Raw genomic sequence first — 26,112 nt, 5'->3', positions numbered from 1 at the left:
ATTAGGGTATTAAAGAATAATTTTTGATTAATCAAAATAAAGTACAGTAGTGCACTGGTAATCATCATTAATTCTTGCAAAAACATCATGGCACAACATTATGGCAATAAAAAAGGCTGACTAGAATTGAATCTTTATGTTTACACTACTTACAGTACTAGTAATTCATTATATACTTTGATTTTGACCAAATGTATCCGATTTAAGTGTGCATTGAAAAATATTGTTAGCATTCAATTACACAAATAAGCAACATTTTTAATGCTAAAATGTCTTTCATTCTTTAATTGTTTTGGTTATTGGTGCGATATACAACATGTACAAAAATACATTTTAGATGTTTTAGGTTTTTGCTGTGGTTGGAATTTTTGACTTGATCATTTTCAAAATAGCTCGCATGCTAAAAGCATGTGAGCGCATGTGGATTAATGTGTTTGTGCTATTGGAATGACATCAGATGAATATTAACTTTGAACTTTAAGTATAAGGTAAGTGTTTGAAGTACAGTAAGCCCCCGCTGTAATGATTTTCACCTTTTGTGGCCGGGCTGATTTAGGGATTTTCATCATGATTGTGTTCTGCATTCTGATTGGCTAAATAGTCCGTACGAGAGTAGTAATTGGTTAAAGATAAGTAAATACATGTTTACATGCATAGTGTATAGAGTATTTTTGTTGTTTTTGTAAAACAAATGCTTAGGCATGTGAAATGGGTCTCTTCTTTGATACCAATGTATAATATAGTATTTAATTGAATAATAATTGTAAAGAAGTACCGTAAATTCCAGACTATAGGGCGCACCTGATTATAAGCCGCACCCACCACATTTTGAGAGGATAATCGCTTTTGTACTTACACAAGCCGCACTTGTACATAAGCCGCATGCGCCCACATTAAAACATGTAACACAATCACAAAATTAACCCAGACCCGACTTAGAGTCCTGTGATTGTGGGGTTTTTGAGGGTTATTGTTGTATCTTCGTTATTCATTATCCGTTATCGGTCAGTTCATAATACGCTACAAAGCCTAGGAGCCGGGACACTTACTCTCAGCCAAAAGGCCAAGCTAAGGTCCTAGTCCTAAAGCCTTGCTGCGATCATTGCGAATGCACCGTTCCCGGAGGTACTGCAATACCGGGCCGATGCGTGGAGTGGACAGAGCAAGCTCCTATTCCATCTCCGGATTGCAAAAATCAAAGATCATGGCAAGTCAAAAACTATAGAAATGATGCACCGTTCCCGTAGGGAAGAGATGAAACTTTACCACTAGAACCTCACTGAATATAAAGTACACAGTCCAAAAACCACAGCCGGCAAAATGAACGGAAAATGATACCGGTACTTAAGGTTTGATGCAGACCTGCAGAGTCCAGGTCCCGTTGAAAATAATCCAAGGAAAAAAAATGTATATTTCCAAAGGTAAGGGTGGGAAAATATATATCCACTATTGTCCGCTGCGTCCACAAACAAGTCTCACCTTTACTCCACTTCCCATCAGCCCCCGTTGTTTTCGCCCCTTCTTTTTGATTCGCCGGTGGAAAACATATCAGAATAAGTCTCCAAAATAAATACATTGCAAAAATATACAGTTGCAAATACATATTATAAACGGTTACACATATTTACAAACAAAGAGAGAGAGTTTTCAAAGCTTTAATAATAATATTATAACTTTCATCCCAAACTGTGCCTGTGAAGGGTAGCAAAACGCTACTAGGAACACGCTCGCAATACAGTAAAACGGGTGTGTTAAAAAAATATATGGTACTTGTAGAAATCTCGGTAAACCGTCCTCATCTTCCTCCTCATAACTGACATCATCAAAGTCGTTTTCCCCAGTATGGGAAAGAGACTTTGTCATATAGACGTCTTCCTCGGCGCATATATTCCACCGGGCTAAATCTTACCTTTTGTACTCGAGCGGCTGTTAGAAAAACTACATAAATTGGCCGCATCACTGAATAAGCCGCAGGGTTGAATGTTTGGGAAAAAAGTAGCGGCTTATAGTCCGGAATTTACGGTAAATGATTCTATTTGAGATTTTGCCTATCACAGGTTTACGAGGTTTCATTGTATTAGGGAGTAAAATGTATTTCTGTTTTACTATTGATTATCTCTCTCTTACTCTACCTCATTTCATATGGTTGTTTTTAATCTTCCGAAAGTTCTAATTAATTGTTTTTGTTCCTCCTATTTAGGCATCCATTATCTCTAACGGACAATGGTACACAGATTGCATATGTACAATAATGGCTTGTTGTAAGGTAGCTGCAAATGCCATTGTGTGCTTTCTCTCTCCTGCTCCTCTTGCTACATTCAGTATACATAGTTGAACACTGCCGGCTTTATTTCAATATTTTTTCTCCCCTCCCTCCAAAAACTGAAACCTACTAACACATGATCTCAGGCCTATTCAAAAATGTAAGACATTCCTGAGCCCACAGGCGTGTTTGTTGCTTTGTTTGCATCTGCATAATGTACAAACACAGAACACCTCTAAAACAGCTTTTGACATGCACTCTCATTTCTCCTCTCGAGAAAACATGGAAGCTTCCGTGATGCATAGTTATCTCCCAAAATTAGATGTGACATAATAATGCCCTTTGTGAGATATTTGCAGAAATGTAGTTAAATACCCATCCATCCAGTATCTGTACCACTTATCCTCAATAGCATATTTATTTTACCACCTTTCTCCAGGTACGTATTTCTTCGATTGACCCAAATACATTAATCCCCATTTTTCTATACTAGCTTTAGAAATTCATTTCTTGAACAAATATTTTCCATTAATTGTAGTGTAATAAAAAGTAAAGCCTATAAAAACAGTTACCTGACAACTGAACACATCTGGTTGCTATGACAATGGCATTTTCACTACAAATGAAAACGGGAGAAAGCTTGAATCAAAAGAAATGATACAGACAGGCAATATAAAAATGCAGAATTGAAAAAAGGAATGAAATAAAAGAGGTAGCACAGTAATAGACTGCAAGTGATGGTATCTTAATATAAAAAAGCGTTATTGCGCCCTTGCATAGGTAAAATTAGGATTTTCATGTCACTCTTATCTCATGGATGCATTCCATTCCATGGTTATGTGAAGTCGGCATGTGTGCAGCTTAGTCAGTTATATATTTAACTGACAATTACAAGAATGTGGCCAAAATTGGAACGAGCGGAATCAGCGTGGAAAAAAGCCAGAGGACAATGATTCTTCTGCATCACACTTAAAAAAGAAGGCTGACACTCTTTGATGTTGAATCTATTTTTAGTAGCAACCAGACTAATGAGGAACAGAAAAAAAAATAAAATCATGGTCGGTTGCTGCAACTAGCTTTCCGTGAAATTGTGTCTTTTGAAGGGGCCGGATTGGATTAAACCACTTGGACTTTCCACGAATGTATAGTGTCAACTGCATTTAATGGGTACAAACACATAAATAATATGGAGGATTGTCTCTTGAATCCACATTTTATCAAAATATGACAGCAAGGATAATTGATAAATGCTCTTCCTTTTCTGTATAAACCAATCCAGTGTTGCCCACTTGCGACATTTAGTGAACTATGTTTTTTCCCCAGTGATTTATTTTTTAGTATCAGCATTGTCACACATCGCTGCTTGTCATTGCTGAGGCTCATCTCCAAACAGTGGGATGAAGCTGTACATCAATGCACAATAGCAACCAGATGATAAAGGTGCCGCATCTGAGTCAGATCAGGTGGCTTTAAGAGGAATGGGCACCGCCAGGCCATTCGTGCCCAAGACAAACCACAGGGTGTGGTGCCCCTACGACCCTGGCAGTCAAGGGATCTGTCAGCCGTGAGTGAGTAGGCTAGGCAACGCTAAAAACAGACATGATTTAATTAATACATGTTTTACATAAATATTACCTGATCATTTTAGTTTTTGGTAAAAGCAATCTAAAATCAAAATAATAATACTACCGTTTTTCTCACATCACTACTGGTTCAGGGTCTTGACGGTTGCATGTTAAATCAGTCAGTCTCCATCCACATTGAAGGGTTAACAAGGCAATGCCGCAAGTTGCTGAACGTGTCCTTTTGATATTCCAACGACTGTATTTCTATTAGTTCGGAGAGATGCAAAGTTGATGTGGTAGTGGGTGGATGGATGGATTTCTTTAACCACCTGAGTCCTGTAGTGTGCCGTCAGCAAGTACGGTCTGGTCGCACCCATCCCTCTCCAGGCCAACACATGTTTCCTCCCCTTCTCTAACCAAGGACCTTTCGCGTGTTAGGCGTATGTGCTAAACACTGTACAGTACTTACTTTTTAAAACATGTTCTCAATGCAATGTGTTTCAGAAGTTTTCACCATTCAGACAAGCAAACAAAAGCCCAGTCGTACCAGTCCTTCTTTGGTGGTTTAACTCTGTTTCATATTGATGATGCTACAAATCAATAATTCTCATTTTCATATTCCTTGCTGATTTCTAAAATGAACTTGAAATAAACCTTTCAAGATCCCCCTGAAAAACACCATCAAACTGAACTATTATTGCAGTTTTGAGTTTTAAATAACTTTTAATTGGTTAAGTTAGCTTAATAGCTTTCTGATTGCTTCTGCAGACCTTAATTATTGCCATTTTATTATATTGCGCTCCCAATTTATTTTGCAGTTAGTTGCTCTATGGATTTAGAGGATTTGATCTTCTGGAATGCCATCATATTGCTAATGATACAGCGTGAAAGGTTGGGAGCGGCAGAGGAAAAGGGGTGGTCATGTAATCACAACAAATCCAGTACCTTCGGCTTTTTATTACTGGTGGGGGTGTCTTCATTCCTGATTGTATTATTAGCTGATGCTTTGGTGAATCAGATGTTAATTACATGCAGATTACAAGCTTAACCAGAATGACACGGACTGCCTCAGAAACTTGTGTACGTGCTGTGCTCAAAGTGGGCCTACTACCTGCTGGGCTTCATTGGCAACTTTGTAATTGTGATGGCAGGAGAGTGAAGTTGCCTCTGAGGCGCTCTGGCTATGGACAGCTGAGTGGAAATCTGCATGTTTTGCGAAGTGGAAGCAAGAGCTTGAGTGAAGAGCCTCTGAGAGCAGTGTCAGCAGGATATGCCCGTCTATCTTTTTGTCGATGTAGCAGACAGAGATTTCACATCTATCTGTCCATCACTTTATGCATACGTGCATTTTCTATACAGCAAAATCATCTGGGTCACTGCATAGACTCACTCAGGGTTCTTTGAACAAAAATTCAATGACTATTCATTCATGCATACAACCTCAGTATATTGTCATCTACACTGAGTATAAATACAGTCATCCATTTCTACTGATTCACGTCTCACTTTAAGAAAAAAAAGATTTATTGCCACACATGCCGTCGTCAGAAAAAATATAAACAAATTAATTAAACTAGCCCCATGAAAAATTGCTGAATAAAACGTTGGTGGTCATAATTAGACAAGATTGCTACTTGGGACAACAAACAGCTCTCCTGGTTCTTGTTCAAAACAAGCCAATACATATGCTATAGTACAACGTGTTGTTTGATAGCATAACATCGAAAAGTTCGGTAAAAATTTAGAAATGTTTAGCCGTCTGAGTACATTTTATCTGGTTGGTTGGTTGGATGCCTTAACTACTAGTGTCGTAGGTACACCATTTTCAGTCATGTGTCGTGGGCATGTACAGCCGGGCCGAGTGGTGCCCATCCTTCTCCAGGCCAACATATCTTATCTACAGAAGCAATTGTTTTTAGTCTTTGAAATTAACCCCATGCCTTTTGCATTTTTTAACCCACACTTTATAAATCACAGAGTCAACAATAATTTCGCCAGAGGTCAAATATTGACTCAACTATGCTTGGGTTTACATGAAAAAAAACCCCACAAAAATATAAACAACAAAAAAAAACCATTGTTTTGTAAAAACATTTTTTTTATTCACCAAATCGTGGCCTATTTTTTTCCATCTATTTAATGCATTTTTGAAAAGGTAATTTTCAGAGTGCAATAATAATCCCAATTATATGTATTTGTTTTGATATGCATAACTATGTAAGATTGGTTCACGTAGCGCGTCCCTGCAAATGTTGCCCTAAATTTGCTAATTTTTGGGAGTAGCAATTTTACGAATGTATCTATCAATTTTGCTGCAGTTATTCTGTGTCATTTTGGTTGATATACTAACTAAAAGCATCCTTCTCCATGAAGCTGTTTTTTATTTAAAAAAATCAATTCAATACACCCACATCTACCTTCCTAAGTAAGAAGCTAGCTACCCATATACCTACCTACAGCGGCTTGCGGAACTATTTGGCCCCCTTGAACTTTGTAACCTCTTGCCACTTTTCAGACTTCAAACATCAATATATCAAACTATAATTTATTGTGAAGCATCAACAATAAGTGGGACACAATCATGAAGTGGAACACACTTTATTGCATATTCTAAACTTTAGTAACAAATAAAAAACAAAAAAGTGGGTGTGCAAAATGATTCAGTGCCTTTACTTTCAGTGCAGCAAACTGTGTCCAGAAGTTCAGTGAGGATTTTTGAATGATTCAACGTTGATCTAAATGACTAACGATGATAAATGGAATCCACCTGTGTATAATCAAGTCTCTTTATAAATTCACCTGCACTGTGCTAGTCTCAGAGGTCTGTTTAAGAGAGCATCATGAAGAACGAGGAACACACCAGGCAGGTCCGAGATACTGTTGTGGAGAAGTTTAAAGCTGGATTTGAATACTAAAAGATTACCCAAGCTTTAAACATCACAAGGAGCACTGTGCAAGCAATAATATTGAAATGGAAGGAGTATCAGACCACTCAAAATCTACCAAGTTTGGGCCGTCCCCCTAAACTTTCAGCTCATACAAGGAGAAAACTGATCGGAGACGCAGCCAAGAGGCCAGTGTTCATTTTACCTCTGAAAAGTGATGGGTCCCGGGGACTCGCATGCTCAAAAATCTATGGGTCCCAACAGAGATCTATGGGTCCTCATATTTTGTGTTATCGAGGTTGAAATTGTAAATCGGCATCAAAAATATATTATAAATCTATTGATTTATTCAGTTTTAATCATCACAGTTTATTGGTAATACACATCAGTTATCACTTTAAGATTTTTCAGTGCACAATATTGTACATTATACAAAATAATATTGCCGAAATAATTATATTAATCTATATTTTCATTCAGTTTTAATCATCACAGTTAATTGGTAATACAAAGCAGTTATCGCTTCAGATTTTTCAGTTTACAATATTGTACATTATACAAAATACTGAAAATACTGCCATGCACTGAACTATTTTTAGCTGTGAAAGCATGGCCAAGTCTTCTTTTTGATGTCGTATCCGTTCATACTTGCCTCTCTCTTCCTGCAGCAACAGAATTTCCATAGCTAATTTGTGGTTTTCATTGTCGTTGTGCCGATCCAATGTGCTTTTCTGAAAGTTCGTATTGCGAAATGATTTATGCAATCCAGTTTTTTTTGTCACGCTGGGAACACGCATCACAGAACACGTAGCCTCCATTATCATCCTCCTCATAGCATAACCAGGAATATAATTTTGTCCATTTTGGCAGAAAAGTCATTTTCTTGCTAGGAGTTCTTTTATTTTCTTTCGTCGAAATCGTTCGCTTCAACACACGTGTTTTTCTTGCCTTCGCGATCTTCTGAATAATTATTCAAACGTTTTTTCATGCCGGAATTATTGCCGTTGTTATCACTTTCTGCATTATGTTTCGACTTATTACTGACACTGAAAAAATTACCAATTTTGTGTTGATTTGCACCTAATACTAACTGTTTTTTCGGAGTCATACTTATCTTTCACTAAACGACAACCACCAAAACAATGATGTAATCTCTAAGCAACGAGATCTCGTTTGCCTAGATCGGCGTGCAGACGAAAACTCGAACCGCGAGACCAAAACAAAAATGGTGGATGTGCCTGACGAAAAGTTTGGAGTGCGGTAAATCTTTTTTTTTAAAAGTAATCGGGTAATAATGACAATTTTGTGGCAAAAAAGTTGCGTCCCAGGGACGCATGTTGATGCGTCTAGGACAGAGGGACGCGTGCAAACGAGAACACTGGAGGCCCATGATTACTCTGGATGAACTGCAGAGGATGTGGGAGAATCTGTCCATAGGACAACAATCAGTCGTATACTGCACAAATCTGGCCTTTGTGGAAGAGTGGCAAGAAGCAAGGCATTTCTTCAAGATATACATAAAAAGTGTCGTTCAAAGTTTGCCACAAGCCACCTGGCAGACACACCAAACATGTGGAGGAAGGAGCTCTGGTTAGATGAGACCAAAATTGAACCTTTTGGCAACAATGCAAGACGCTATGTTTGGCGTGAAAGCAGCACAGCTCATCACCCTCAACGCACCATCCCCACAGTCAAACATGGTGGTGGCAGCATCATGGTTTGGGTCTGCTTTTCTTTAGCAGGGACAGGGAGGATGGTTAAAATTGATGGGAAGATGGATGGAGCCAAATACGGGACCATTCTGGAAGAAAACCTGATGGAGTCCGCAAAAGACCTGAGACTGGGACGGAGATTTGTCTTCCAACAAGACAATGATCCAAAACATGAAGCAAAAGCTGCAATGGAATGGTTCACCCCCCAAAAAATATCAAGGTCTTAGAATGGCCAAGTCAAAGTCCAGACCTCAATCCAATTAAGAATCTGTGGAAAGAACTGAAAACTGCTGTTCACAAACGCTTTCCATCCTACCTCACTGAGCTCGAGCTGTTTTGCAAGGAGGAATGGGCAAAAATATTAGTTTCTCAATGTGCAAAATTGATAGAGACATACCCCGAGCGATTTGCAGCTGTTATCGTAGCAAAAAGTGGCGCTACAAAATATTAACTCAATGGGGCTGAATAATTTTGCACACCCACTTTTTTGTTTTTTATTTGTTAAAAAAGTTTAAAATATCCAATAAAGTGTGTTCCACTTCATGATTGTGTCCCACTTATTGTTGATTCTTTACACAAAATTACGGTTTTATATCTTGATGTTTGAAGTTTAAAATGTGGCAAAAGGTCACAAAGTTCAAGGGGGCCAAATAGTTTCGCAAGCCACTGTACCTACCTACCTACCTACCTACCTACCTACCTACCTACCTACCTACCTACCTACCTACTTACCTACATACCTACCTATTTTTGTTTTCATTTAGCTGAAGTTGTCATTCAGCCTTACAATTAGCTAAGCTTGCATCAGCAGACACCAGATGACTCAGAGGAATATGTTGGTTCCCATGCTGATGGACTTCACAAGCTGTTGTACATGTGCATATATGCCATTGTGTGTATTTGTGTTCCACTTTAACACAAACACTCCTTGCAAATGTGATGCAACTCTCCACGGCATGACCCGCAAAACCTACTGCACCCAGTCAAGCATACAAAAAATAATAAAAAACATAAATAAAAAACTTGGATCAGGTAGAGATGCAGCCCACTAAAAATGTTTCATATTTGGCATTCCCTACCACCCAATGCAAAGTACTATGAGCTGGACTGTCAAGCAGGAAACTAATAAGAAATGCAGATTTTTGTAGGACAAAAACTAAGTCAGTCAATTTACGAGTGTTAAATGACATTTTTAATTACTGCATGACCTGCGGTATATTAGCACATATTAATGAGGATCATTAACCTAGAAGTAAGTAAGACCCCTCCTCTTTAACTACAACAGATAGCACTTCTGCTGACACACACTGCACATTTACAAAATGCATGTCTACATTATAGACATGATTTATGGAATTAAAATAAAATAATGTAATAAACATCAACATTTTTTGTGGTTGGTTCTTGGAGGAGGGAAGCCATACAACGCAGTTTTGCCTATCTCAAGAGTTGACGATTAACAAAATAAATAAAAGGGTCATAAAGTGAAATATTATTTCCCTAACGGAAAGAAAAAAATAATATTGGCAGTGATAGGGTTTTTGAATGTACAATGGAAAATAACACAGTACGTATGATCATGAAGAATCGTAAAACTTGTATGTACAAATGTTAGAGGTTAATATGGTATGTGATTCACAATCAGCCTAAAATGTAAAAAACAATTAGGTAGAAACACTTGAATTATCACTTTTGTAGGCAGTCAAGTGCCTACGTGACTGCCATTCTCTCAGGATTTGAACAAATAGTAATCATTTTAATATTAAAATCTGTAAATTTGTCACAAAAATGCTAAATTTGATGAAATGTTTGCATTTAAACCCATGTATTAACGAATATGATATAGCTATTCAAACTGTACACGTAAAACAAACATTTAGCAGTTGTCTTAAATTGAATATAATAATGACAATTATCTTCCAAAATAAAATCAGATTAAAGGGCTAACATTTCAAAATCCCTTTTCTGGAGAGGTCTTCTATTTAACCGTTAAGAACAATGATTTCTTTTAAAAACCAAAAAACAGAAGATAGATACATACATTGACATCTGGACATGCCAATTGGGTGTATTTATGCACAAATATGTGCATTTGCCAAATTCTGAGCTTTGAGGACTTATTATGATGTTTTATTTTGGTTCATTGTAAAGAAGTCTTTTACAAACGAGGATATCATTAAGACAGAATTACTGCGAATTTGAAAAGTTCTGCTCACAAATGTATAGTATCCTCAAAAAGGCACTTGCCACATGTGTCTTAACCCTATCTGTGCTTTTCATTACCAAAGATTGCAACTAAAGGTTCCGAGGATTGTTTAAATTTGGTACACCCTGGTCTTATACAATTTTACCACATTGTGCTGTTACATCTTTTCTTAATATTTAATACAGTACAAATGGAAAGTGGTATAGCTTCAATTTTTTATTTTTTTGTTTAACAGAACATAACTTTTGTAAAACATTTGGGTGTAAAATAATATACATCGGTCTGGTTACCACGTTGGACTGATACAAATTTGCAGATTTGAACCCAAAGTTCCATACTTACAAAATACAATTTACTGTGTGTTGAGGACGACATAACCCAAATTGACTTCAGGTATTTTGAAGCCTAGTTTAATACCTGACGTGTACTTGACATCTTGGTAAGAGAACAGATAAGGCAAGCACGACAACATATCCACAAATTAAACTGTGAATGTGTGTGCAAAGAAGCCTCCATTCTAATTAATTTCTTCTTGCTCCTGTTGCACCAGGGTTCATATACAATTTTATCTTGCATCACAAATCGTTTCTGTCACTACAACATATCGAATCAAAGATAGAAATAAGGACAATTTTGTTGCACATGCAGACGGAAACAAAGGGTTCACGGATGAGCTGCGTGCCAACAAAGCCGAGTACGTCGGATTGCATTGTGTTGTAAATCTATGGGAAAACATTACCTCCGTGTCATTGGGAGGGTGGCTGGTTACTAGCACAATGGTTGCAATCACTGCAGCTCTCTTCTGTTGAGCTTGTTTATCATAAGGGGAATGGCGTATTATACTACTTTCTAGCCATTTACACAAAACTGGATATTCACAATTCTGACGTGAAGGATTCTAAATTAATTTATGTCCAAATTTTGATAGTTAAAAAATGTCAGATATTGAAGGTTATAACTCTAGCCGAACTAAGACATCAAATTGCAGTTTCGAGTTTGTGTGTGTCCTTGTGTCTGTCTCGTTAAGTTGCATCTTGTAAATAGGTGTTTTGTTCTTTTCTTAACCTGGCCTATCAACTCCCTAGACCTTGTACGGATGGTCTGGTTGTCTCTCGTTAATCGGAGTGTTTGTCATTACTGGTCTACTTTTTTATGTCGACTTTACGCCGAGTCTTGTCTTGTTTAGTGTCAAGTTCAATGTGATTTTTCTGCCATAGTTTCTGTTATTCCAGGTCTTCTTTTGCACAAAATATGTTGATTTAAATAATTTTTAGTCATTTTTGGAACTCCGTTTTTGTTTTCCATGTTACTTCGGACTCTTATCTTTTGCCAACTATCTTGTATATACATTTGGGTCCGCTTATTCCAAAATGTCCTCCAACATGACAGCTGTTTGGCATAATGCGCCACTATGGCAAATAAGACTGCTGCATGTTCTCTAAATGGAATTCCTGAATGTGTCCCAATCATTGTGAGTGTATGGATCCTTCTCCACCACATTAATTGCCATTCCCAGCGGTGTCAGAGCTCCAGTGGGACATCTGCACTTTCATTAGAATCTAGTGATCATCATGCAGCGGTACCAAGAGAGGGCCTGTTTCCCTCTTTCATCACTCTTTCCCTGCGTCTCGGCGCCTCCTACCCATTCTGCCACCCCTCATTGTTTTTTATATGGCGGTATATTCTCAGCCAGCCTCCGCAGTGTTGTTTTCTTTAAACATCATCCGAGGCGTTTCTCGCTTTATCAGCCTGATGCAGGGACGAAGAAAACAGCTCGCGACAAAAGTTGCGAAGGAGACGAACTTTTGGCGGGAGTTGGGCTGGAAGCTTCTCTGTTTTATGATTTCACCATCCGCCCTCTCATCCTTCGAACGTTTTTTGTCACTTTTCCATCTTCACATCCGCTCCGCCCACATCATTGCACATCCCCCTGCATTTTCATTCCAGTCAGCCTTCCTTTCGTCATTATCTCCATGTTCATACTTCACTTTCTCAATCCCTAGCTCAAGTGGTTCTTTTCCCGTTATGGGGGGTGCAGGCCCCTAAAGGCATGAAACACACTCCCATCATTTGCTCTGCTCCCATGCTCCTCCCCCTCTTCTTTTTTTCACAGCGGATGGATGATGCCAGCTGGAGGAACCAGTGAGAAATGGGCCCAATTACAGCATTGGGAGCAGAAAGTTGGCTAATTAACTGTAATTCGTTAACAAACCGCTTTTTCAAAAAGAGGCATTGCTCTGTCTGTCACACGGCAAACGGGCGTATTAGTGTAGAGATTCATAAGCGCCCTCATGCGTGTGCCACAAACTGCCGCCAAATGCCTGCAGGTACCTGCGGCTTTCCACATCCGCCACGCCAAGCTCACATGCCCGGACAAATGGGAGTCGATCCACTTGCTCAGCTGTATTTACTGTGAGCGCGACATGTTGATTACGTTAGAGCGGCTGATTATTGCGGCGTGACAGTAAAGAAAACAAATATCTTTCATAGGCAGGCATCTTTCTCAGCAAGAGGGCTCCGAGCTATAGACTATAGCGAGAATGAGCGAGTCGTGTGCAGCGGTGACTGTCACAAAGAGAGGGCAGGAAGACAGGGGAGAATGAAAAGAAGTGAGTGATGACACAAGCGGAAACAAAAAAACTTAGCGAGGCGCCAGATGGAGAAGGAGGGGGAAACAGCTGAATAAAGAATGAGACGAAAATGTAGATGGATGGCAAGAGGAGATGAATTAGGCGCGTTTCTCGCGTTTGTGAAGCGCTTCCCTCTCAACAAAAGGATCATGTTGGTTAGAGGCGATAATGAAAGGTTGAGCGACAGAACAGATAGAATATGTGAAAGACAACTAAAACACAAGCATGTAGACTGCTCAGGGTCATGATCCGTGCGCTATACATGATAACCTGTTTGGTAGGAAGCAGAATATTCAGAAATGGTGTCTGTTGAAGCAGCACGGCACATGTAAGGGTTCCTCGGAAACATTTTCGAACTAAAACCTGTTATTTTTAACTTTACGATAAACAGTAGTTTAAATGTAGTGCATTTTCTTGATTATAAACGACGCTGGACGAGGGGAAGGAATGCGTGTGCGCTGTGTATAGAGCTGCCCATTCCTACCGCTCACTCAGTCACATTGCTCTAGGGGCTTTGCTAGAGCATTGGGGTATTTAACGTTTGTTGTGTGGCTTTTCATCAAAAAGTGTCTCAACAATAAACATTGGTTGTTTAATGACCTCCCATTTACAGGAGTATTTAGTAATATACAGCCAAAATGGAGTCTGTTGGTGTGACACCTTGACAGTAAACTATGGTTAAAGTTGAGTCTTATATGTACTGGATGAAACTCCAACTGCAGTCAGTATTGTCTTGGCTTCGCAAGTATGATAATCAGCTGTGCTTAAATCGTTACATTAAATTAGTGGCACAATTTTCATTTTATCTCCGAGCTACACATACTCATGAAAAGAGCCATATATGGCCGTAGGTTCCCGACCCCTGGTCTAAACCCAGCTCACATTCTCTATTATGGGTGAACAATCCAACGCTCGGTGAATTCTGCTTTACAATTATAAAATTAGACAACATTGTAGGATGGAAAAAGGTCACTACTATGAATTATTTTTCATGGGCATACAAGTTATAGATTTTTTTCGCAAACGGTCAAAAGGTGAGCTTGAGTGGAAAAGATAAGCATGCGACAGGTCTGTGCAAAGGAAGACTTCAGGAAGAATATGTGGGAAGACTAGTTTGGACTTTATTCATGGAAAAAGCAAGAAAGAACAATTTGGTGCAGCTTTTAGTGCTGTGTTAGTGCTATGGCTGCTGTGTTGCCGCTGTGTAACCGAAACGTTAATAGTACTGCTTGGAAATAAAACTTGGTTGCAAATAGCTCATGTTAAAATGCGGGCATTAGGCAGATATGGTTTAAGTATTTACGAGTTTTTATTCTTAACACATGTATTGCATGTGTTATACATATAAATAAGCAAGAATTAAAACTAGTGGATTAGTATTTTTTTCCCGAAAGTATGTGGTGTATTCTACAATTGGAATATCTTTATTAAAATCTATTTGTCAGTTGATAATGGCCATCCGACTAACTTTTTCCGAGCACTATTTCTACGAGTATGTCCTAGCTGGTCCTTGAGATGTCATCAGCAAGAGCTGAACACACCTTAAAACGCATGGAAATTACATGTATATATCTATTTCCCTTTGCAGAGAGATCATAACCAATACAATAATAGAATGACCAGGGGCCAAATGGTTTCTTAGGGCCCGGTCACACAGCCGTTTGCGGCTGAATCACGGCCAGAAATTTCTGCCTGTGAGGCGGACGCTATTGGACGCTTTGAGATCGCCATACAGACGAGATACAGCAGTGCTTAACACGCGGTCGGAAATTCACACGCGGTTGGCCGCACGAAAAAGTTTTGAGCTGCTCAAAACTTTGAGCACGTGTTAACCGCGGGCGGCACACGAGGTAATTACGTGGAAATGACGCGGAACGACGTGCTCTGGCCGCGGCCAGGGCGTGGTTACACATGGGTAGGACGGGAAATTTCAGCGGGTAATCGTGGGTGGAGCATGGTAATAGCATGTTCTGCGCCTGTATCGCGGTGTTATTACGTGAAATTAGCCTGTTACGCGTGTGACGGTCAAACGCCTTTCTCCGCGTATATACAGCTCGATTTGCCGAGCACACGTCAGTTGTGCTCGAGACGTCAAGGGGTGGAAATGGATCCCCGTCACCGTAGTGACCTCGTCTTAATCCATTTTTATTTCTTGACATTTATTTTCATTTCATAACAAGATAATAAAATCAAAATGAAAACTATTACAATAATAACATATTGGCTTCTTCGGTGCCATAGCTTGAAATCTTGATCTTCACGGGACTGTGTCTTGAGCGGTTATGATTTCTACAGCCCGGTGTTATGCCGAGAAATAAATCCCTGCCGGGATTTTCATCCCCTCGCTACTACAACCACTTTTACCTCGTTTTATCTCACTTTTATATCACTTTTAGGGAATGTAATGGCGAACATATAACCAAAACCACTTCGTCTTGCATTTGTTGGGAATGTAATACAACTTAAACCATTCCGTCTTTGTTTTTGTTGTGAATGTAATCGAACGGTAATGCACACCGTATATAAAATCCTCCCCCCCTCGCGTGAAAGCGCATTCTGCTGCGCTTCCAACAAAAGCGATCGTATTCTATATAAAACGCTTATTAAAACAATAAAGCGAGCTAATTATAACAATTGGGAGATCCTAGTCTATATAACTTGTTTGTTTAAACAATAAAGTGCGATCGTATTCTACAAAATGCGTTTGTTAACTCGGATGAAAAAGTCACCAACGTCAATGCACGCTTCCAACAAAAGCGATCGCAGCAGAATGCGCGTTCACGCGAGGGGGGGGTTGCGTAGGAGTCGGATTTGGGCACATCACCGGCTCGGGAGCTTTTATACCCGTGGTCCACACGATAAAATGACGCGGAAATGACGCGATGAGGAAGCGGAACAGTCGCCGGCGTCTGTTTTGCGGGCATACCACCGATGAACAGCGCGTTGGCCAGTTTTGCGCATTTTCCATCGCGGGCAACCACGGGCAAAAAAATAAAACGCAAAATTTTAGCCGTGATTCAGCCGCAAACGGCTGTGTGACCGGCCCCTAAGCTGCGGTTTATGTCTAGATGGCTCAACACTAGCCTTAGTTGAAATTATTGGTAGGTGAAGGATGAATTACTAATCCTGGAAATATTTTCTAAAAATGTGCCGCAAAATCTGCTTCCAAATATGATCCAGTGGTCAACTTTAACCAGACAAAGCTTTTGATGAACACTTTAAAAGTGAAACCGAGTTCAGAGGGATTTTTTGGTGCAGTTTTTGGCCTTCCGAGTTCTGTCATTGACTGGAATTCCCTCATTTAGGTCTTCAAAACACTCCATTGGATTGGCTCCAATTAGATAAAATGCAGCTGCTGGACTTTTTCATTTTGTGTTTGGGTTCAGCTACATCACTCTCAATTAACTGACCTTGCACTGGCTCTTTGCTTGCTTTTGGAGAAAAAAATAACATGTACTTATTCGTTTTCTGGTCAGGCTTCTCCATAGTCGATCAAGTGTTGTCAATTGACTACCTTATCTATGCAGCAATATTGAAAATATATTTGAAAAATTACTAAAGTTAATTTCCTACAAATAGTATGAACTTGCAATCCAAGACAAAATGCTAATTTTTTCATTTACATTTTTCGATTACATCTGCCAAGAATAGCAACTTAAGTGAATGTATCACTTAAAATACATTGATAAGTTCAATTGACAAATTATTTTGCTTAATTTAAGTATAGTTTTCATTTTACATTTGTTTTAACGTGATTTAAAATGTTTTTCTTTTCTTTTTTAAACTACCCTTAGAGCAGATTAACTACAATTGTTTATTGTATGTGCCTTTTTTTTTACAGAAAATCATTGAACACAGAAAATAGAATAACTAATACATAGAATTAGCAAAAGTATGTGCAAACAGAACAAGAACATTTTGGACTATTTTAACTTCAACTGCACTGGATTTACATCGTGCATTGTGTTGTGATTGGCTAAACAGTTGTCCCACTTATTATCTTACACTACAGTTGTTATTTGTATATAAAAAGAAAAAAAAACAACTCCCCAAAAAAATGTAAGATACTTGTATTTGTTAAACACGTGTGAGCCGGCGAAAAGGGTTTTTTTCTTTGGCTTCAATGTATAAAGAATAATAAATTGTCTAAAACTCTTGAATTGTATAATAACAGTAAAAATATAAAGGTTTTCTAATTCATGGATTCCGCCTTTCACTGGATCTTTTTGGAATGTAACCCCCGCAAAAAACGAAGGATTACTGTACATGTATTCATTTTGAATAGCATTTTGCCACTTTTTAGGTGTGGTTGTCCTGTGTTTGTTGAATAAAACATTCAACGAAATACGAATGCTCATAGGACTGTAATGGAATTTTTTTTTTTTAAAAAGAAAAGAACAAAAGAAAAAAATGTTTCACCAGGTTTGCAAAAAGGTTATTTTTTTCACCACGGCTCTTTTTGGATTTATGAGCAGAACCTCCCATAATGTCCATGAGCCATGTCAATCATGGTAAACACTGGTAATTTGTTAGTTGTCCCTGAGTGACAGCTGCTTTTCCTGTTTCAACGATAACCATCATCGATGCTGTGTTCTTGGCACGGCACCGTGTAGGATGGGGAGGGTCCTATTGATTTCAGACTTGTAGTCTGACTACAATGACGTTAGGGAAACACCGTAGGGAAATCTGCCAAGACAATTGTATTGGAAATGGACTTGAGAACTTAAAAGCTCCTTTACATTTTTGAGAAAGAAGTGGGAAGTATGCCTGTGAAAATACCATAACATGGTCAAGCCTATCCCTAGCATTCGTTGTGCCAGACTTGATGAAAATAGAGCACAGTTGCAGAATAAAAAAAATAAAAATAAAAACAATCCAAACATAATTTCTCTCTAAGAACACAAGTTTGGCTTTTTCACTTTGTTTTTTCAATTTCGAATACTTTGAACAAACATTTGATCAATTCACAGTTCTACCCACCGATTTTGTTGGATTGAGTTTAATTATCTCCGGTTCTGCGATTCAACCTACTTTTCACTGTCCATCTATCACACCTCATTAGTAATGCTAATTACCTGAGTAATAGAAGACACATTCAAATTATGTCAAAGTGCGTGTCTGTGAAAAAGAGACAATGGAATGTAAGGAGTCTGGAAATAGGAGGAAAGTATTCTCAAATAAACCCATATTCTCGTGTGGCTCTTGCTGTCACCCATGAGAGAAAAGCCGATGGAAATGCAATCACAATCAGTGATGGTCCAGACATAGACCGATGGACAGATGGACACACAAACACAATTACACAGTGTAACGTGCTCAACTCAAGCGAGTCATGCAGAAAATAGTCACGTACACGCTGATGACTAGAGCATCGGTCATGTGTGGAGAGAAAGGTCTGCTTGATTTAAATTGTCAATGTAAAGGATCATTCAAAACGAAAAGTTGCGAATCTCATTAGAGCTTCTTCGTAACACAAGGCACGTGTAATCAACCTGCAGGGCCCTCCAGCCATAATCACCATGGGAATAAACACGCTCGTCCTCCAGCATCATAAATATCGTGAGGAATAATCTGCTGTCTTCTAGATAGCATCAATCACGCATAATCTACTTTCGTGCCACCAACCTCCACACCATCAAATCACAAAGGCAGACCCAGGCAAGGACCATCAGTCGTAAAAGCTTCTGCTGAGAAATGTGAAACTATCAAATTACTGATCCAAAGATTTACAAATGATTGAACTAAAATGTGGAGTACTGAGTGAGAGGCAAGAGCGTCAAACTCATTTAGCTCAGGGGCCACATGGTAGGAAAAACATTCTTACAGGGGGCCAGACTAGGTCATGAATGGCAAATTCATAACAAAATGTAAACGCATGACAAAATAAAGTTAGAATACATCAATGGATTTTGAACATACAAGGAGAACAAGGGGGTGAGCCCAAGTCCAGGAAAATAATTCCAACATGTTCTAAAATCCTTTCTTGAGCCCCCACTTTTTATATATATATATATATATATATATATATATATATATATATATATATATATATATATATATATATATATATATATCATCTCATCTCATCTCATCAGCTGCACCGCTTATCCTCAGTAGGGTCGCGGGGGTGCTGGAGCCCATCCCAGCAAGCATCGGGCAGTGGGCAGGGGACACCCTGGACTGGTTGCCAGCCAATCGCAGGGCACACGGGGACAGACAACTCACTCGCTCAGTCACACCTAGGGACAATTTGGACCGGCCAATTCACCTGAAATGCATGTTTTTGGAATGTGGGAGGAAACCGGAGTGCCCAGAGGAAACCCACACAAGCACGGGGAGGACATACAAACTCCGCACAGTAAGGCCGCAAGCTGGATTTGAACCCACTTAGGAGGTTCCCACGACCACAGAACTGTGCCGCACACGCGCTAACCATATATATATATATATACAGGTATATATATCATGCAGACTGAAAAGTGAGAAAATAGAACACAGACACTAATATAGATGATGAAAAGTCTTTAGACTTTTTATTCGTTCACGAAAATGCTTACTTAAAATATGGGAACTTTGCTCATATATATTGTAGAAAGGTGCTAAAACTTTCTCAAACTTATGCAAATACACCCATGTGCTATAATTTAAACATTTTGTATTTTTCATATTGCCTCAAACAGCGCGTCTGCGACTTTAAAAGTGAAGTAAAATAACAACAGAATGGGTTTCCTCAATGTTCTCTTGTGGATGAATGGTAGTCAGCCAATACTGCCTTGGGAGTCGTGCTTAGTTTTGGTGACATCTAGAAGACATATTTAAGACTGCAAATCGTTATTTGATGCTCATTTTTTTCTTGTACTTCTATTACCTTTGTCTCAAGGGCCACAATTTCACACATGTGCTTTAGGGTTTATTTAAAATAGTAAAATACAAATAAAACAATAATACTGTGAATTTGGCCAATGCAAAAGGATTACAATGAATTTAAATCTAATTGGGCATAAGTTACATGAGCCACATGATGTAGAGCAAAACATGGACATGAATTATCAATTGTATATAGAGTACATTAAAACTGAATACTATTCCTACATGTTTGGGCTTCAGACAATCTCCATTTAAAATGACATATTGCCTGCCGATGGGGGTGTCCTGCCTTTAGGGCCCTGGCAAGTCAGTGATGTCACCCAGAAGGAGAGAGGGTGGCCCTTGAGGGTCCCCCAGGGATTCCTGTGGCCTGTCTATGTCAAGAGGGATCATCAACGGGCCATCACACTGACAAGTCTGAGGAGCAACCAACTGCAGGAATGATGGATTGTGTACAAGGCTTTGGCTTTGAAAAGTCTGACGGGATTTTGTCTGTACGCTAACTGGCCAAACACCAGCAAATTATATCCACCCGTTCTAGAAGTTATTTTTGGTTGGTGTAATGAAAAAGAAAAATGAAAATAGATATATTGAAAAGATTTTAAGTATTATGTGGGATAGCTCTGATAAAAGTTGATTTTTTTTCTCTGAACCATTCATATTTGGGCCAGAAAAAAGGAATTAAATAATTACATTTTCAAATAACCTTATTTATTCATTTAATTATTTAAAAATATAAAACATTTTACAAGTGAAATTTAAAAGGTACCGGATTTGTGTCAGCTGTCCTAAAAGGATCCCACCAAGGCCCTTTTGTAAAAAAGAAACACAAGGTCCAAGCTGACCTTCCTTCCCTTTGATTCCTTTGAACCTTTTTTTTGTCCTTCTATAGGTTTTTTTGCAGTTTCCGAAAGGCCGGGAAGTCACTGTGGGACCTTGATCACTAGTTAGTTCCCTTGGTCACTTCATAAAAACACATTTTTTCCCGTTTTACTTTAAAATGATATAATACAGAGAAAGTATTCACAATGTCAAGTCAAGTCATTTTTATTTGTATAGCCCCTTAATCACAAAGAGTCTCAAGGGGCTGCACAGGTTATTACACAGACTATTTTTCAGACTATTATTACATCATCCCCTGATCTGGAACCAACATGAGGCCAAGGAAAAACTCAAAAACCTCAAATTGAGGAAAATGAAGAAACCCTGAGAAAGGAACGCACATGTAGCATCCCCCTTTCAGGATTACCAGACAGCAAAGGATGTTGCAATTACAAATAATACAGAGATATTGTACACGAAAAGTATAGGTTATTCATATGCTATAGAGTAGAAGTGAATTGAATTGAATTGTCTGATGTGTTCTGTTCCTCTCACACGTAGCATTTTGATTTTAATAAGAAGCAGACATATAATGATGAAATTAATATTCAGATGCTGAAATAAAGTAAATGGTCTGCATTTATATAGCGCTTTTTAAGTCAATGTGCTACACACCCATTCACACACAGCCATGCAAGGCGCCTACCTGCCTATTGGAAGCATTAAGGATTCAGTGTCTTGCCCAAGGACACTTCAACATATAACTCAAAGGAGCCGGGAATCAAACCTGCGACCTCATGATCCCAAGACAAGCATTCTACCTCCTGAGCTAATGCCACCCCAAAGTTGAATATTCACAGTTTTGTTTCTTCCAGAAACATTTCAGATGTTGTCAAACTGAAAAATCGAAGTTATGGAAAGTTCAATTCTTTGAGAAAATTAAATCATTCAAATTATGAAGAATGGTAGACTAGTTTTTTTAGATTATTCCTCACAGTGTCATTGTGTATAATGATTATTGAGTGAACTTCCCAGTTATATCCTTGTCATTGTTTTAAATCAAGTTAGTTAGTGGTAAACAATGCACCTTTTGGTTAGCCATATGTTCAAATGTACTAATTTTTGTTGTTTCATTCACTTGTCTGGCCAATATAACCATGTATCCTGGTCCTTAAAAAATCTATACATTCTTATTAAACCAATTTGGTCCCGACGAAATATTGGTGAGAGGCTGATGCTTTTTTAATTCGACACTAACATTTTTGTTCTGCCCCTTTATGAATATAAATGATTGTCAGTCATTTTGGAAGTCCTCTTGTGAAACCATCACAGCCTCAATCTGTACCAAGAAGCCCAATATATTCAGTGGTATTTATTTTCTTTGTTTTATTCTAATATAAACTCAAACTGCTCACATACAGTTACCAGTGACACAGATATTACAATTTGCCGTAATGTGCTGTTTTTAAAAAAAAAAGTGTTCTATTTTTTATTCATCTATTATTTTTTTTTCTTTTCTTTTGATACCCCTAACATTTGCTATTTTTTATTCTGTGATTATATGCAGGTAACACTTATGTTTCTCCTCACAATCAGTATTTGTCCCACTTAGGAGAAATCCCAAAACTAAATTTCAGAGTCTGCCATATAATTAGTCGGGCCTCACACATTTTCAGTTTACCAAACCTGGCTCACTTTCTGAAATGTTTGGACACCAGTTAGAGGATCACAAAGAGTAGCAACACATTGAACTGGCCGACATTCATGGCATCAAAAATATTGCATATGATGCCAGGTTTTTATTACTGATTATATTTATTATGCACTGTTTACGTCATTGTTACAATCGGCCAATAATGTTACTGCTTTTAATAACTTTTTAAAAACTTTCAATACCACACCCTTAGGGTGGATTTTGGCTTTGAGAGGTAGTTTTGAACAGTTCTCTCTTGTTCTATTTGCAAGTTGATAAGGGTATACTTTCCTTATTTTAAGTTTCTATTTAAGTATGAACATCAATAAGCAGGTAGAACTACCAGGAATTTGTATGGGCGTTGATACCAGCCTTTTTCGGGTAGCGTATTCAGGTATCGGCAGCCTTTTAGTAGCGTTTAATGTTTCATTAAACATAATGGGAATACAAACAATAAAGCACTATCTTATTGAAAAGCAACCCACAAACATTCCCACTGTGGCATGGAATTAAGATAAAGCCACACTGTTGTTCTTTTACTGAGTGACTTTTGCGAGTGTCCAACTTAGACAAGGGGTTGGAAACACATAATTGTGAGCCAGAAATGGCTCTTTTGATTAGAACATCTGGCTTGGAGATTAAAAAAAGGCCATGTTGACCATGTTTATACCATTCCATACGTATGTGAAGCAGAAGCAACACAGAATGTTAACAGTTCGGTCCGAGATATATAGGGCGACGTTTCAACTACACTTACAGTGCTACCCCAATAGACGCCGCAGGACAAAGACTAGGAACCTTCCCGTGGTGTCCTGCGAAGGGCTCTCTCCCGGGGGAGCCTTAAGAATCCAACTCAATCCACTCAGACTCGCTCTCTCTTTCTTTCTTGGTCCTCTCTCCTTCTTTGTCTCTCCTTTTCTCTCTTCCCCCTTTACGCTCTTGTCTCTCATTTTCTCTATCCCTCTCTTTCCTACTCTCTCCCCACCTCTCTCACTCTATTTTCCCCCTTTTTGTGTTTTACTCTGTCTGTCTTTCTCTCTTTCTATCTGTCCCTCTCTTTCTCTCTCTTCTACTCTCCTCTCTCTGTTCTTCTTAGGGCGGGCGACTTAGAGAGCAACCCTGGCCCCCAGTCCAAATGCCAGTGGTGCTTTCGAACCATTCGCTGCGACCACACCCCAATCACCTGTACTACCTGCCCACGGGGCTTCCATAAATCATGCACCGGCCTGTCCAAACGTACTAAGGACTTCAGAGGCTTCGTATGCTTGGGGCACACCCCGTCAGGCCTGGCGGCACAGGACAGTCGCAGCCCCCTCTCCTTCGGAGAACTACGGAGTCTCCCGCGAGCGAGTCTAGCGCTACTAAGGATTACCTTAGGCGCCTCGAGTGACTCGACAACAACAACAACCAACAGACGCCGCCTAGGCTGCACGTCTCTAAGAAATGGGCGGCTTAGACAAATGATAAAAAAATACATAACAAATTGTGGACACCTGAAAACGCCAGACAAGCACCCAGAGCAATGTTTTTGGGTGATCTCTGCACACATTGGGCACTCACCTAAATGAAACTGTATTCTTATCGTTTGGAGTATTTTGTTACATTTTGAGCAAAAACAAAACAAAAGAAAAAAAAACCTCTGCTTCCATTCAAACATCACAATATTTTACAGTCATGCTTCTTTGAGTCAAAAAGGTTCCCAACACCTGAGTTGGAGCATCACAAAGAGTGGCGACGAATTGACGTTTTGAGCATAAAACAGATGACCACATGCGATCGATCAGCTAATACACACCACATGGCTCAGGTCATCGCAAGGTATCAAAAGCCGCCAAAAATAGTCTGGCAACGCTGATGGTAACGCCTTCCATATGGGGTTAGCGCAGTCAAACAGGCAGATAGATGACTGGGATAGCTGATGGCTTCACACTGATTAATTGGGGAAGATGACGAGCGAGGGGGTGAAATGGGAACACAAAGATTCAAGTCAAGTAATTTTTATTTGTATAACCCTTAATCACAAAGAGTCTCAAAGGGCTGCACAGATTATTTCACAGACTATTATTTCAGACTAGTATTGCACCATCCTCTGATTGGAACCAACATGAGGGCAAGGAAAAACTCAAAAATCTCAACATGAGGAAAATGAAGAAACCTTGAGAAGGGACCACACATGTGGTATCCCCCTTTCAGGATTACCCGACAGCAAAGGATGATGCAATTACAAATAATACAGAGATATTGTCCACAAAAAGTATAGGTTATTCATACGCTATAGAGTAGAAGTGTGTTTTAAGCTTAGATTTAAACATTTCCACTGAGGTTGGAGACCGGATCTCAGGGGGAAGAGCATTCCACAGCAGCGGTGCCTGGATGGAGAACGTTCTCGAACCTGCGGAACACTTCTTGGCTCTTGGGATCACCAGTAGACTGGCGCTTTCAGAACGAAGGCTTCGGCCCGGAACACAACATAACTAATCGGAATAATCAGAGGCAGTGAGCTATACTTTACTCAACATTTACTGTATTTTGTGCACTATGAAGCGCATCGAGGTACTAGGTGCACGCCCAAAAAATTGTCTGTGTCGTATTTTGTTTTTATACCTAAGGTGCACTAGACTATAACACACATGAAAATGAGAAAACAGTAAAAACCACCATTTTCATTCGTGTACGATGCTTGTGGGTGATTGTCGCTAACCCATTGTTTGCAAGGGAAACCCGGGTCACGGCAGGTGAAGGTGCCAACACTTTACCAATAGGACACCACTGGTACAGATGACAAGCACAGGGGCTTTAGAGCTTATCGCATTACCATCTGCACCTGAACACCACCAAGACCAGGGAGATGGTGATGGACTTCAGGAGAACTAAAACTCACCCGGTTCCTGTAACCATCAAAGGAGAATGTGTAGAATTTGTCCAGACCTAAAAATACCTGGGTGTGCAGCTGGACAACAAACTGGACTGGACTGCCAACACAGAAGCTCTATGTAGGAAAGGTCAAAGCCGACTTTACTTCCTCAGAAGGCTGGCCTCCTTCAACATCTGCAAAAAGCTCCTGAAAATATTCTAGGAGACTGTTGTGGCAAGCGCCCTCTTCTATGCGGCAGCGTGTTGGGGAGGCATCGTCAAGAAGAAGGATGCCTCTTGTCTCAATAAACTGGCGAGGAAAGCGAGCTCTGTTGTGGGCACAGAGCTGGACAGCCTGACAACAGTAGCTGAGAGAGGGGCACTGAAAAAGCTGCGGTCAATCATGGACAATTCATCACATCCACTACACAGCATTATATCCAGACAGAAGAGCAGCTTCAGCGACAGACTGATGTCACTGTCTTGTACCACGGACAGACTGAAGAGATCTTTTCTTCCTCATGCCACGAGGCTCTTTAACTCCACCCGGCGGAGTAAAGGCCCACATTAAACCACACCCCATACATTACATATTACTGTACTTTTATTGCAGTGT

The 26,112-nt window shown here is 39.4% G+C and overlaps 1 protein-coding gene and 1 pseudogene across 4 annotated transcripts in view; both read right to left on the bottom strand.

Annotated features, from left to right (window-relative positions):
- Positions 1-26,112, bottom strand: part of LOC148359176 (teneurin-2-like) — a 444,001-nt gene that overhangs the window by 167,283 nt on the left and 250,606 nt on the right. The gene's annotated exons all lie outside the window — the stretch shown is intronic.
- On the bottom strand, positions 1,104-1,232 carry LOC148359178 (U2 spliceosomal RNA; annotated as a pseudogene).

The sequence above is a fragment of the Urocampus carinirostris genome, chromosome 9, assembly GCF_059441175.1.
Source record: "Urocampus carinirostris isolate Australia breed hairy pipefish chromosome 9, RoL_Ucar_1.0, whole genome shotgun sequence".
Lineage (NCBI taxonomy): Eukaryota > Metazoa > Chordata > Actinopteri > Syngnathiformes > Syngnathidae > Urocampus > Urocampus carinirostris.
The sequence above is the reverse complement of the archived record's forward strand: the minus strand, read 5'-3'. Positions and strand labels throughout refer to the sequence as shown.